Source organism: Schistocerca serialis, chromosome 1 (genome assembly GCF_023864345.2).
Source record: "Schistocerca serialis cubense isolate TAMUIC-IGC-003099 chromosome 1, iqSchSeri2.2, whole genome shotgun sequence".
NCBI lineage: Eukaryota > Metazoa > Arthropoda > Insecta > Orthoptera > Acrididae > Schistocerca > Schistocerca serialis.
This window is the reverse complement of record NC_064638.1, coordinates 516,837,923-516,854,329: the sequence shown is the minus strand read 5'-3', so window position 1 is coordinate 516,854,329 and position 16,407 is coordinate 516,837,923.

The following is a 16,407-nucleotide window of genomic DNA, read 5'->3' as shown; positions in this document are numbered from 1 at the left end:
AATACACAATCTTTCCTTGATGTTGATTCTAGAAAACGGCAACACTTTTGAAAATCGACATCTTATACCTGTAACTCTTTGCGGTACTACTTTCGGTGCTGGACTAAAATGGTATTACATGGTTTGTTCCTCTCAATGAGATCCACCTGCTAACAAAAACATCCCCTCGCTAATATAGTTTTTATATTTAACCATTAAATAGCCCACAAGTCTGCAGAAACACTTGTTTCATGATCTCTTATATGTCGTTTCCTTGTACTGTTCGAAAGCCGACGTCCGAGTCAACGTAACATACAATAATTTCTGTATTCCTTTGTGTTTTCTTTTAGATCTCAATGAGCCCTCTTAGTCCGCTAAGAAGCTTATGAAACTTTGGAAGAATGTATGATGAATTAAAAAACATTATTCAGATCGTTGACAGAAATAAAAGATAATTTGTGACAGCAGTCTGGAACTGGACAGTACGAACAGGAACAAAAGGGAAATAAAGAAGGATATAGACTGGGCGAAAGGAATGAGGATAGTAGACTTTGAATAGATCACAATTTAATCATTGCCAATATTTGCGCGCTACCGAGAGAGACGGAAGGGTTTCAGGTGGATTATATAATTGTATGGCAAAGAAACCAGGTTTTGAGCTACAAAACATTTACAAGGCAGATGTAGACTCTGGCTGTAACTTATTTGGAATAAAGTGCGGACTGAAACTGAAAAAATTGGTTATGAACATAAGAAGGATCTGGAGAAATTGAAAGATCCATTGCTTGTTGTGATTTTCAAAGGCATCGCTCGGGAAACAACTATTTGAAAAAGGGAAAAGAAATGATACACAGAGTGTTAATTTTAACTGAAGACATTGAAATGTCTCGAAAACTACACATTAGATTTAAAAAAAGTTACGATTCCAGTTTGTTTGTCCATTGATACCACGCCGACCTATGTGGCCGAGCGGTTCTAGGCGCTTCAGTCCGGTACCACGCTGCTGCTACGGTCGCAGGTTCGAATCCTGCCTCTGGCATGGATGTGTATGATGTCCTTAGGTTAGCTAGGTATAAGTAGTTTGAAGTCTAGGGGACTGATGACCTCAGATGTTAAGTCCCATCGTGCTTGGAGCCATTTGAACCATTGATACCACACTCGATCCCCCACCTCGTGTGTAGGTAGCAGGCGCAACTTTGAAACGTTCAGTGGGAATCCCCATTTTTATTGCAGATTACGGTTCTACGGCAAAGTCTACATACGTTTTGTCCGAAGAATTTTCTTCGTATCGCCGCAGATGGCGCTGTAAACGGAGGAATAAAAATCGTAATTTACGACATGTCACTCATTGCTCTTGAATATCCAGTGACATGTGGGTCCCGACCTCCATGCTGCGAAGGTAAGAAAGGCCAGTATTTCATAACATTTAATTGGAAACCACATTCACAACATTGTATTCTCCCAACATATCGAACAGGGGGCCACTCGGCGCGCCTCTGTGGCCGTGGCTCAAGGCGAACGCTACTCTACTTTTCCAATTAGAGAAAGTGCTCAAAAGTAGTTCCGCCAGCTTCAATATTGTTAGTGATTTGCTTCTCAAATGACCGTGCACAGGACAGAAACATATCTGTGGAATGTCTGCACAGGCGTTTCTAATGAGGTCGATCAAGTCTTCACGGCCTGTTCGCTCTTTTTGGTACACCTTACCTTTTAAATATCCCCATAGAAAGAAATCCAGTGGCGTCAAATCTTGCGACCTAGCGGGGCAATTAATAGGGCCATCTCTGCCGATCCACCGGACAGTGTGATCATGGTCTTAATACCTCCTGTGCTTCAGTTGCGTAATGAGTTGGGCATCCTTTATGTTGAGACCATACACGTTGTCGAACGTCAAGGGCAGCTCCTGGAGTAGTACCGGTAGTGCCAGTTCCAAAAACGTTCGACATTAGCGTCCATTGAAAGTGCAGACCATAAAATAGGTCCAGTGAATTTGTTCCCCTTGACGCCATACGATACGTTAACCGACCAAGGACATTGATGGTCAACTTGCCGTAACCAGTGGGGATCTTCCACACTCCATTAATTAACGTTATGCGGGTTACGCTTCCATGCTTTGTGAATGTAGACTCATCGGAAAATACACTCCTGGAAATGGAAAAAAGAACACATTGACACCGGTGTGTCAGACCCACCATACTTGCTCCGGACACTGCGAGAGGGCTGTACAAGCAATGGTCACACGCACGGTACAGCGGACACACCAGGAACCGCGGTGTTGGCCGTCGAATGGCGCTAGCTGCGCAGCATTTGTGCACCGCCGCCGTCAGTGTCAGCCAGTTTGCCTTGGCATACGGAGCTCCATCGCAGTCTTTAACACTGGTAGCATGCCGCGACAGCGTGGACGTGAACCGTATGTGCAGTTGACGGACTTTGAGCGAGGGTGTATAGTGGGCATGCGGGAGGCCGGGTGGACGTACCGCCGAATTGCTCAACACGTGGGGCGTGAGGTCTCCACAGTACATCGATGTTGTCGCCAGTGGTCGGCGGAAGGTGCACGTGCCCGTCGACCTGGGACCGGACCGCAGCGACGCACGGATGCACGCCAAGACCGTAGTATCCTACGCAGTGCCGTAGGGGACCGCACCGCCACTTCCCAGCAAATTAGGGACACTGTTGCTCCTGGGGTATCGGCGAGGACCATTCGCAACCGTCTCCATGAAGCTGGGCTACGGTCCCGCACACCGTTAGGCCGTCTTCCGCTCACGCCCCAACATCGTGCAGCCCGCCTCCAGTGGTGTCGCGACAGGCGTGAATGGAGGGACGAATGGAGACGTGTCGTCTTCAGCGATGAGAGTCGCTTCTGCCACAATCAGGACTGCATACGACCGAGGCACACAGGGCCAACACCCGGCATCATGGTGTGGGGAGCGATCTCCTACACTGGCCGTACACCACTGGTGATCGTCGAGGGGACACTGAATAGTGCACGGTACATCCAAACCGTCATCGAACCCATCGTTCTACCATTCCTAGACCGGCAAGGGAACTTGCTGTTCCAACAGGACAATGCACGTCCGCATGTATCCCGTGCCACCCAACGTGCTCTAGAAGGTGTAAGTCAACTACGCTGGCCAGCAAGATCTCCGGATTTGTCCCCCATTGAGCATGTTTGGGACTGGATGAAGCGTCGTCTCACGAGGTCTGCACGTCCAGCACGAACGCTGGTCCAACTGAGGCGCCAGGTGGAAATGGCATGGCAAGCCGTTCCACAGGACTACATCCAGCATCTCTACGATCGTCTCCATGGGAGAATAGCAGCCTGCATTGCTGCGAAAGGTGGATATACACTGTACTAGTGCCGACATTGTGCATGCTCTGTTGCCTGTGTCTATGTGCCTGTGGTTCTGTCAGTGTGATCATGTGATGTATCTGACCCCAGGAATGTGTCAATAAAGTTTCGCCTTCCTGGGACAATGAATTCACGGTGTTCTTATTTCAATTTCCAGGAGTGTAGTACTTCAGTAAAGAACGTGGGGGTCCTTTGCATTTGTTGACGTCCCCATTCACGAAGCACTATCCAGGTATGGAAATCGGCATGTGGTATGAATGATACACATGACGAAGTAGTACTGTGACAATAGTACCTACTGACATACCGGAATCCAGGCGTAGTTGCCGGATTGTGGTGCACTACCGCTGGTACAGTTATTCCATTAGCTTCTACTGTAGCACGTTTGCTTCGTTTCCTTCTGCGGATCTGTACACTGGCATCAGACATAAAGGCGTTCACAACCTTGTGAGTAGACCGAACCAGAACGAGCTTTCTCTGGGAAACGATCGGCATACAAGGCAACAGCAGCCTCAACGTTTCTCCTATATTCTCCACAAATCAAGATTATTTCAATATTTTCTTAATATTCATCATCCAGTTTCACGTCTGTCCTCCAAATGATAGGTAGATGTGCACGCAATAAACACTGAGCAAGTACTGTAATGTTTAGAACCGCTATCTGTTCTACGTCTGCACGATACGTGAGCTCCAGCAATAACACTGAGCAAGTATTGTAATGTTTAGAACCGCTATGTGTCATACGTCTGCACGATACGTGAGCTCCAGTCGCAGTGTACTCTCTGTTATGATACGTCGCAGTTCGCTACACGATCACGGTGGCGCATTAACTACTCCCCTGTTCGATACGTCTGAGGTCGGTTGATTTGGGGGAGTGGACGAAACTCAGAGGTTATTGGTCCCATCGTATTAGGAAAGGATGGGGAAGGAAGTCGTCCTTGCCCTACTGAATAAACAATCCCGGAATTTGCCTGAAGCGATTTAGGGAAATCTCGGAAAACCTAAAGCAGGATGGCCTCACGTGAGTTTGAGTCGTCGTCCTCCAGAATGCGAGTCCAGTGATAACCACTGCGTCGCCTCGCATGGCACGTCGGAGGAGTACAACGTTGCGTATTGGTTTTCCAATTAGATGTTATGAAATACTGGCCTGTAGTACCGTCGCGCACGGACTTGGGGTCCCATCCGCCACTGGCTATTCAAGGGCCATTGAGTAGCATGTCGTAAATTACGATTGTATACCCGTTTCTATTCCTCCCATTACAACGGCATCTGTGGTGAAATGAAGAGATGCTTCAGACAAAACGTATGTAAATTTTGCAGTAGCATCGTAATCTGATATAAAAAACGGGGATTCCCATTGAAGATTTCAAAGTTGGCCCGCCCTACCCATCACGGGGAGAGGTGGCGGGTCGAGTGTGGTATCGTTGGATGTCACCCTCGGAGACAAACAAATTGGAAATATCACTTTTTTTTATCCGATGTGCAGATTTCGAAATATTTCAATGTCTTCAGTTAAAATAAAAATCCTGTAAAATTCGCGGCGACAGGAAGGGCATTCGGCTACCCTCTTTCACTAACACCGCCAAATCCAGTAATTAACATGCCGACTTGTGAAGATGCGTGAGAAAGGCCGTGAAAAAGAAGAAGATGGGGATTCAGATACAGTTAAGATACGCATAGCAATAAGTGGGAATATTTTACGTTAAATTTTACTTTGTTATTAATATCAGTTGTTACTAGTAACTTTAGCCTTGACTGTGATTGATATCAGTTGTTACTATAAGTGTACTGTTACCTGTCATAATTTATTTTGTTTCAGAGGTTTAAATCTCTATCATAAAGCGGATTTATGTCAGTTAATAAGACATATATGTGTTGTGTGTACGACTTTGAGGTGAACCGTGTCACTGTCCAGCAACAGAAGCAAAAACAAACTATTATTTTAGTACAAGAGTGAAATGTTGTTGACTATTTTCGATTTCAAACATGAACGTACTTGTGATTTAAACACGACAGGAAGAAACCTAAGACTATTAGGAATATTTAAATTTACGTTTCTATTCATTTTTTTAATCAAAGACTTCCACGAATCTTTGAGACATGTACTAAAATGTTTCGTTTTCTTTTGCACTGTTGGCAATATTATTTTACAATTCTTTGAACTTAATAACTTATAATAAGTCATATTTGTCTACTTTGCAGAACGTATGATGTGACGTACGCAATGTACCCGTAACAGGAAAAGGAGCCTGTGATAATTGCACGTATTTACATTTATATTTGTATTCATGTTTGCGACCAGACGCTTCCACAAAACTATGAAAATAGTATTTTGTTGTTATATTCCACTGTTAGACAGCCCCACAGGCTCCCCCAAAGTCACCTACACAACACATACACGTTTTATTGATTTACATGATGACCACTGATCACAATGAAATTGAAGGCCACCAGGTGGCGTCGCAGGCACGTGGCGGGGAAGGATACTGCGTAAACGCTGCAGAGGTGAATGGGGAATCATTCTAGCTACGATACGGGCTGCAAATCTGGAAAGTCCACTGACTTAGGCGACTTTGACACAGGGCAGACTGTTATAGCCAGATGCCTCGGCGACGGCGGAGTTGTTGGGCTCTTAACGGTGCTGCTGTTTTGTGCACCTATGGAAAGCGGTTGGATGACGCTGATACCACGAGTAGGTGACCAAACCGACAGTCGGGTACCAATACGCCAGTATCCAGACCACTGCCCTTCGAAACACACACCACGCTAAGTGCACGGTATTTTGATAGTATTATAGTAAGAGGGGAATTCACCTGTGCTTCTGTGGAATCTGCGGTAGTAATTGAAGGCACCATGACAGCTATGAACTACGCAAACACTTTAGTGGACCACGAGCATCCCTTTATACCTGATGTTTTTCCTGAGGGCATTGACATCTTCCAGCAAGATTACAATCTGTATCGCAAGCCCAGAATTGTGTTAAAGTGGTTGGAGAAACTTGACAGTGGATTCATGATGATTTCCTGGGCATCAATTTCATCTCATCTGACCCCGTTGACATGCTGTCGGAAGTCGTCAGCTCCGCCGCCAGATACTAAATTATTTGAATCTACGGGAATAATCTGAGCCGTGCGTACACTTCTGATGCCGAATTACTCCATGAACCTACCAAGGACCTGTCGAATCGATTAAGCACGAAATCGCAACTGTGTTACGTTTTAGAAGTAAACCAGTACGCTGCTAAGCAGGTGGTTACAGTAATCCATTAAATTTCGGGCGTGCTGCCGCACAATTTCTGTTTCTTCTCCTAACATTTCGGCTGCATACTTTTCGGCTGTCTTCAGAGCGAGCCGACCAAAGGGCGCCATGGCATTCGCTCCGTTCTTTTAATCTCGCGGACCGCGACAGTGCATGGGGCTGTGCGCAACACCGAACGAAGATCCCGCTCTTACATCAAAATAAATCGTCTGTGGCACAGCACTGCATCGAAACCGCTCACCCTATCCGATGTAAAAATTTCGAAATTGTAGCGTCGAGTTTATCTCTCTGGCACTCGGTGGTGAACGAAGGAGCAAAAATTCGTCTGGCGAACTGTTTCAGCTTGGACAAATGATGGAGTTCAACGCGTTTTTTTAATAAACTTGCCAAGCCGTCGCTCAAGTGACGCTCATCAAGATATATCGAGATCATAGCGTAGGCTGAGCGCTTAGCCACGGACTCAATTTACGCATACTTCTTTCCGCCGCTCAACGTCCCTGGCGCTTGTGCTTTTGTGGCGGAAATGTAATGGCCTAGACCGTGTGGTGAAAAGGACGGAGCCAGTGCCATAGCGACTGTCGGTCGGCTCACTTTGAAAGTGAGTGAAAGCTATTAGAAGAAGAAATAAAATTTATACGAGTGTACGCTCGAAATGTAATGGCTCCGTCAGTGCTACGCGAAAACATGAAGGTGCTCTGTTGGTTCATTGTGGAGTCAGCTGATGAAGGCGGCTTAAACATCTGAAACGAAAATTTAAATTAAAATAAATTGTTACTGATAACAGTGACTGTGCAGTTCCAGTTGATATATTCGGTGTCCCACGGGGCACTGGTCAGTATTCAGTAATGTGAAAAAAACTATCAGCCGAAGCAGAAAAGGCTAGTAAACATGGGCTGCAAAATGCACAACTTAAGAGCTAAGAGCACTTCTTCATCTTCGATACTGTGAAACAAATCTCTTCTACTGCCGGCTGTTTGCTTCCCATGCTTTGGGAGGAGGTAGTACAGATCAAAATAAGAAATGGCAAATATGTGCTCCAAATGCATTACTTGTACGAACACTTGTTTAGCAGAAAAGATGTTTTTCCCAGTACCGTAGAAGAACAAGTACTTCTAGATCTAAACATATGAGCTTTAGAGCCCATGTTTACTGGATAGTTTTTTCTTATTTTGACCCATAACACCATCATCGAAATTTGGGAAGCAATGAGACTGCAGTAGAAGAGATTTGTTTCACAGTATCCTAGATGAAGAAGTGCTCATGGATTGAAGATGTGGATTTTACAGCCCACGTTTACTATGCTTTTTTTGTGTCGAATGACTGCTCCTGTCATATATACGTCTACATCTACAAATATATTCCAGAAGTCACCACACTGTACGTGTCCTATCGTACCCTGTATCACTACTAATCATTTCCGTTCCTGTTCCACTCGCAAACAGAGCGAGTGAAAAACGACTGTCTACGTGCCTCCGCATGAGCCCTAACACCTCGTACCTTATCTTCGTGGTATTTAAGCGAGATGTATGTTGGCGGCAGTATAATCGTTCTACAATCTGCTTCAAACGCCGGTTCTCTTTTCTTAATAGTGTTCGTCGACAAGAATTTCGCTTTCCTTCCAGGGGTTACCATTTGAGTTCCCAAAGTGTCTCCGTGACACTGCATATTGTTCGAACTTACCGGTAACAAATCCAGCAGCCCGCCTCTGAACTGCTTCGATGTCTACCTTTAGTCCAACCTGGTAAGGATCCCAAACACTCGAGCAGTACTCAAGTATAGGTCGCACTGAGTGATCTCCTTTATACATCAACCGCACTTTTCCAAAATTCTCTCTGCCACAATCCTCACATGATCGTTCTGCTTCGTATCACTTTGCAACTTTATGGCCAGATATTTAAACGACGTAACTGTGTCAAGCAGGAACCTGCTAATACTGTATCCGAATATTACAGGTTTGTTTTTGTTACTCATCCGCATTAAGTTACATTATTCTACATTTGGAGCCAGCTATCATTCATCACACCAATTCCAATTTTTGTCTAAGTCGTCTTGTATCCTGCTACAGTCAGTGAAGTTCGACCACTTCCCGTAACGCCGGCCTTTGTGGCCATGCGGTTCTAGGCGCTTCAGTCTGGAACCGCGCGACCGCTACGGTCGCAGGTTCGAATCCTGCCTGGGGCATGGATGTGTGTGATGTCCTTAGGTTAGTTAGGTTTAAGTAGTTCTAAGTTCTAGGGGACTGATAACCTCAGAAGTTAAGTCCCATAGTGCTCAGAGCCATTGGAACGATTTTTTGAACTTCCCGTAACCATAGTATCATCAGGAAACAACCATAGATTGCTGCCCACAATGGTCGTCACATCATTTATGTATACAGAAAGTAACAGCGGTCCTATCATACCCCCTGAGACACTCCTGAGGATACACTCGTCTGCGATGAACACTCGCCCTTGAGGATTATGTACTGAGTTCTATTAAGAAATCTTCGAACCGCTCACATATCTGGGAACTTTGACCATTCTTCCTTGGGCACTCTGTACGTAGGTTACTTAAAACATCATGTAGTACCGGTACATAAAAATATTTTCACGAGGAAGTTACGGAAACCCTGTTACATGTTTGATGAAACAGCCTAAGGACCAACACTGTATTTTCAACCTACGGGAGCGGCAGACGCCCGTAAATTGGTCCACATAACAATCCTGGCCCGCGGAGGACCTCCTCGTCGACACGCGATCTCGCAGCGATAAGCAGCCGAACAGGAGAGGGCGCAGCGCGCGCACAAAGGTCTGCCAGTGACAGCGCCGGGGCTGCGTGCCGGGGCCGTCACAACAGTCGGCCCTGGAACGCGAGTCTACCGGACCGAGGTAAATTGATGCTCGTCCCCCTCACACGCGTATTCTGCGCGCCCTCTTTTACGCCAGCGAGGGAGAAAAAGCCGTCGTGATATTCGCGGCGCCCGTGACGTCGGCACAGTAGGACGGCCGCAGGCCGCAGGTGCCTCGCGAAATGCTGACGCCGGCAGGCGGGGTACCTGCGTGGGAGCCGGGGGCGCTACCGGCTACCTGCCCCCTGAGCGATGGCCGCGCCACGACACGCCTCCGCGCGGCTGAATTTGTCACCGGCGGGGTCCGCGCCTGCCCGAGTCCGGCACAATGGCCTGACTTATGAAGTCCCGCACCTCATGAAGCGGCCGCGGCCATTCGGGACGTGAATTAAGACATATTTCACGGCATTCACGGCGGGCCGCGCGCTTTAAGGCGGCCTGAATAACATGAGAAATGGCGGGCGCCGGACCCCCGCGGTCGCTCATCCGCGCCGCTCGCTGCTCGCCTCTCCCCAGCTACCGCTTCCACCCTCCGCGAGCTGCCGCGGCCCTCCACAGAGCTCTAGACACTGCGGGGTGCGCATCTCTGCTACTGCCGTCCTGTAGCTTTAAGCCAGCCTCATACGGGACGTTTTTCTCGTCTGGGAGGACGCCAAACATTGTTTCCAAAGTGGTATACATCGAGATACATTGACGGAAAAATATAGCAACACCAAAAATTAATTAATGTAGTGTAATGAAATTTAGGGAACACATTTCTCTAGATAACACACATTTACATGATGAACATTGCAAGACCACAGGTTAATGAAAGCTTATCAAAACTAGACATGATTGTCTTAATGGGAATTCCGCGATCGTTCATTAAATAAAAATATGGCATTTTAGTCTTAGATCGCTATTTTTTATTTTCAATGACTGGTTTCGGGCTAGTTGCCCATCTTCAGATCATATATTGCAGTTACAGAGTAACTTGTCAGTACAGAACAATCGGTTAGCTGTCATAACTCAGCGAAAGTCGAACTCAGGAAAGTCGAAAGCATAGAAAACTTAAACTGAATGTTAGTCCCAACATAAACGTACACGTATAAAAACTGAGAAGCTACACCCGAGCACAAACATAAAACTTACTTCCTTATCATTGTGGCCTTTAACGCAAAACGGCAGACTCGTTCTGAAGGGAGCTGCAAATGCCGGTTCTCTTTAATTTTCTCAGTAGTGTTCCAGGCGAAGATCGTCGCCTTCCTTTCAGGGATTCCCATTTGAACTCACAAAGCATCTCAGTAACACTTGCGTGTCGATACACTTCACCGATAAAGAATTTAGCCCTGAATTCTTTCAATATCTTCTTGTAGCCGACCTGGCGGGCATCTCAAACACTCCAACAGCACTCAACAACGGGTCACCCTAGAGTTCTATACCTGGTGTCCTTTACAGATGAACCACACTTTCCTAAAATTATCCCATTATCGAAGTCTATCATTCGCCTTCCCTACTACCGCCATTATATGCTCGTTCCATTTCTTATCACTTAGCAACGTTACGGCTAAACATTTAATCGACTTGACTGTGTAAAGCAGCATACTAGTAATGTTGTATTTTAACGTTAGGTGGTTGCGTATCCTACTCGTGTTCATTAACTTACATTTTTCTACATGTAGAGCGAGATTCTATGGTCGGTGCTCGATCAGATTTATTAATTGACAAGTGTCAGTAGAAAATTAAACTGCAACTAACGTATATGAATTACAAAATTTTACAAAATAAATAGGAATAAAGCTCTAAATCTACAAATTAATACCTAAGTCTTTAATTCATTCAGAGGTCGCCTTTGTCACTTCAAAGAAATCTCTTAGATTGCCAAGGTAAGCTCGTCTGTTACGGCTTATGAAAATGTGTTTGATGGTCTGATGTTGATTGCCACAGTCACGTTGAGTAGATGAACCCTTTCACCATCGACGCAGGCTTTCTTCACAGATGCCATGGCTTCCAGGAATCCCGATAACTGCCTTCCAAGCACGTCGCGATAATTCCATGACTGCTGGCCTTGTACCGGGTCTTATGGATGTCTTATGTTTCTCATGGGCAATGCTATCCCACGTTTCTGATCACTTCCTGTTCACGTTGAAATCCATCGCTTGCAGCGATTTTATCAGTGTGATGGCTGACTGCCTGGATTTCAAACGGTTAATTCTAAGTGAAACCACATCAGGGTAGATTGGGGACTCGGGGCTTTGAATTAACTCTCATTTTCATTAAGAACGGCATTTTATCTTTTCAGTGGCTCAGTATGGCTTAGGAATGGTACCTAGTGAAAAGGAGTAGACCTGATTTAGACTTCTATTCTCCTCATTGCTGTATTTACATAAAAATCGATTTTTCTTCACACGTGAACTATGAAGCCACACTACAGCACAGTTTTCGGCAAAAGAGGAAGCGTATCCAAAGGAATAACACCGTCGTTTTATAGCTCTTGCGCCGCACGATACACCGCTCGGCTTCTGTATGATGTTATTCCGCGAGCTCAGCTTTGCTGACGTGTTTTCTATGTGTTTCGTCCAGTAAAAGGTTCTATCAACATCTAAACGATTGGGAAAGCCTTGGTGGTGAAGGCCTTGAGCATTAAACGTGACAGTGAGCTTCGCATCGGCCTTTCTGTAGTCAAGATGAAAGCAAGTAGAGCAACTTCAGACTTCGTTGTATTTGGTGTTCCACCTGTTGAAGTACTCAGGGACTGTGCCAAGGTCTGCAGAGAGTATCTCTCCACTTGCTTCAAGAGTTCACTGTTAAGAGGCCAAAACCAGAGAGAACGCATAAATGAATTTTCTCTGTTCTGATACAAGGGCATCAGGAGCGAGCAGGTACGTCATACGGAATATGCTCCAGACGCGGATGCAAGGGGAGTGTCATAGGGACAGAGGGCAGACGGGGATCCAACAAAAACCAAGCGTCTAGAAAATGGCAAGTAATTTCAGAAATCACAAACTACGGGATGCTTCCCGATCTCCTGTCCGCGTGGATGGACTTGCAGTCTGATTACCTGCACAAAATATTCTAGGCAGGAAGAGAAGGAGCAATTTCACGTCGTGACCGTACCTGTCACCAACAAGAAAATCGGCACGGTTCGTGGGTTCACGGCTATAAACGTCAATCGGCCGAAAGATTAATGCAAGACTGAAAGGGAAATATTGTCCAATAAGAAGAAGAAAATGCAACATGGAGACTGACTTCACGAATATGGGCAGAAACAAAGTGAAAGAAATAACATTCCCCTCATTTACATGCCACAGAATGTAGGCACGTGCTCACAATCGTGGTACCAGGCCAAATACGGTAATGGTGGCGGCACACTACCATTTTATATTTTGTAAAATTACATCCTGTGAAAGTTATGTTGTTGTTATTATAGTTCTTAAATAAATTCATGATACACATGTTCCAAAGCCAAACCCTGGCGTGTTTAAAATGTTTACTCTGACACAGGGAGTTAATCAAGAGCAGGACACGCTTTTAAGACCCAAGCTGAAATTATTGTGCACAACAGAATGACTAACGCGAAGAATTTATAGACCTAGCTGTGGAACCTCAAGTGGAGAAATGCATAGTATTAAACGGAAATGGAACGTGTTAATAGAAACAAGTTTGAAATGAACACATTAATTTATTCAATCAAAAACATACACTAAACGCATGTGGCTACGTAAGAATGTCAACTAGTATTACAAAATGTGAGCAGGGTGAATTATACCAAGTACAGCTGCTGGTTTTCAGCGTTATTTGAATATAAATGAGAACATGCCCTTTAGACACAGCTAACATGTAAAATTACTCACGAGGTTTTATTCCAACGAATACAGTGACTATTGGCCTGACAGACTAAAGCCATGTCGAATCTGAGACAGATAACGGCAATGATCTGAGAAATGCGGACCAAGGGTTTTTCTACGATGCCCGTGCAGCTAATAATGATCACCGTAAATATTCGGCATGAATATGAACTCTTTGATCTGTCAGCGGCTCTTACCCATAACACATTCTAACACATTCTCTATATCCTAACTGAGTAGTACAGCCTGCTCTTTTCTTCCCACAAAACAGGACATGCTTGCCAGTCTCTGAACATGAAACGTAATCAGCCAATGCCATGATTCGTTGATGCACAAATATCCCGCCAAGGAAGCACGTCTTGTTAGGAACTCCAATGACTTTGCGATTCACCCTTCTGTCACAAAAAAACTCTAATGCTTCTGCTCCTTCTTCTTGACGTCACAAACATGTTTGTTAATCACATCTACTGACGCGCAGCAACTAGCCTCACGTTAGAGATCCTTTGAAACTAAAAATCTGCACCCAGGGCCAGGCTCTTATTTTTCTGCAATCCGTGTATCTTTAGGAAAGCGTAAGACTGATACCTGCTGAAGGCACTCTTCAGAAAACAGGAAAGCGCCGGGCTGCCACTGAGAAAGTTCCTTCCCTGGCCTCTACTCAGTCACAGGCAGGGCTGGTGGCGGCTCATAAACGTGTAATAGCTCCTACCTACTGGTGCTCGTCCGGTGAGGCGACTTTCACGAAGACGACACCTGAGGCTGCCCCTACGTGCGGATGAAAGAAGCCACTTTTTTCTAAATGTCAGACACTGCTGTGCTTGCTCCGGATCTAGCGTTCTGCTCGTTCCCAAGGACTCTACAAAGTAAAAAGAACACAAGACCCACACTATGCTAAATGTGGCTGATTTGAAGTTAATTATAAGTTTCTAAGCGCAATCACTGCCGTCAGTTTCGCTTTTATAAATATTATTACTGTGTTCTGTACCCTCATTATAGCCGACTGCTGTGGCCGAGCGGTTCTAGGCACTTCAGTCTGGAACCGCGCGACCTCTACGGTCGCAGGTTCGCATCCTGCCTCGGGCATGGATCTGTGTGATGTCCTTAGGTTAGTTGGGTTTAAGTAGTTCAAAGTTCTAGGGGACTGATGACCTCAGATGTTAAGTCCCAGAGTGCTCAAAGCCATTTGTACCCTAATTATCCTCTAAGAAAAGCGTTATTATCACATTCATTGAAAAGTTACATGTCTGATGGCTTGCCGATTTTCAGTACTCCTAAAATTTTGGGACGAATGTTTTTCATATGCTGTACTTCTCGGAACTGCACTTCTTGTAGATTATATTAAAGCAGTGTTCTAAGTACAGACGTAAACAAAATATTATTATCATGTTAAAATGTATATTATTGTAATTAAAATGTGTATAATCATAATCACCAACCCCCCATCCCCATCCCCAACCCCCCGGGCCCCCAAACCACTGGCAATAGAATGTTTCATCCGCGCCTATCAGAAACTCCCAATCTACAAACAACATTTTGCTTATATGTGTAAACGTAAAAATCTCCAAACTCGTAACTTATTTCTGGAGAATATAGAAACATGAAAGATATTAGGCTCGAAAATGGCAAGAAATTCTGGAAAAATTGGTTCACTAAACACAGACTACCTTTCGGTCACTTGGGCAAACCCACGTGGATCGGTTTGCGTTTTGACTGGCTACAAAAAACATTTCATACAGGAGAAAGTGCACGTTTTCAGATTGACCACAACTGCTGCCAACAACAAATGTGGTACAATGATGAGTCCACACGCAAGTGGACATGACCGGAAGATACAGTGTCCTGCCACGTACATGCCCACATAGCGCAGTCTGCAGAGGTATGTCCATATCTATAGTGCCACGTGGAATACTGATAATGGTAAACACACACTTCGGTCTTACACAGTAGAAATCATGAAACTGTTGTGCAAGTTGTTAGATGTTACAATCCTTAAGTGATTGCGTGACAAGTACTTCCCAAATTTTTGAACAACTGCTTTTCTAGTGACATATTTCTCCGAACTATAATTTTTTGGTTTATGCTAAAGTGATGTACTAAAGACTGAAGTATATAAATAAAAAATACTGTTTTACTTAAATTTATCCCTGTTGTTTAAAATTTGTTGATGTCACAAACTGTATTATAAATTTAAGAAAAGAAAATATTTTTACAATACTGAATAACCAAGAATTACTAAAAAAATCATCTGTTTAATATGTACCATGATATAATTATGCTTACGTAAGAGATGTTGTATTTTGTACTGTATTTTTTGTACTATCTTACCAACTGAAATAAATTTGTTGTAGTAATTAAGAGTCTTTAGAATGTGAACAGTCGAATGTTTGGGTGCTAAGTAGTGTGTTTATTTCAGTACTTAACCTCACTGGCATGTAAGTAAATAATCTGTATCATACATTATATCAGCTTACGTATAACTATAAAACACTCTATGACAGCAGCTCGCTGCCGAAACGCGGTATGCCACCAAATGTTAGTAAGAAGTTATAGAAGCACAAAAAATTATTTCATAAATTTCAGAGAATTGTTGTATTAAAACATATTACACACTTCATCATTGTTACTGAAATCTTAGATATCTGTGGCTCGTTATAATTAGGAGTGATAGAAAGATATATTTGGTGGGGTAAGGGGATGGTGAACGTTAACAGACTGTGACCCTTTCCCCCTACCCCAAATGTGAACCGGCGATCCAGGTCACACGTTCTCCTCTACGTCGTTTGCTACTCCAGTGCTCTCGGGTGATAGTTGTCAACTATATCTGCTTTGCAAATCAGCAAGTTTCTTTACGAAAATGAATGTGCATAACATAGATACGTTATCTGTCTTAGCGATCGTCGAGGAAGAGCTGCGAAAATTGTGAGAATGATATGGACACTCGCTAGATTGAACAACGAACTGTTACACAAATGTAAAAATTTACTTTGGCTTCCTGTTGTCGGTAACTCCGGCCTACACCATTTTACTTTTTTTTAATACACGGCATAATGTCTTGGTGCGGCACTGTTTGTTGTAGGAATTGTTACTTCTAACATTACGCAAACAATGCTATTCTTTCACTGCGTCTAACAAAACATATAGTTGCTAAATTCTCGACATAGTAGCCA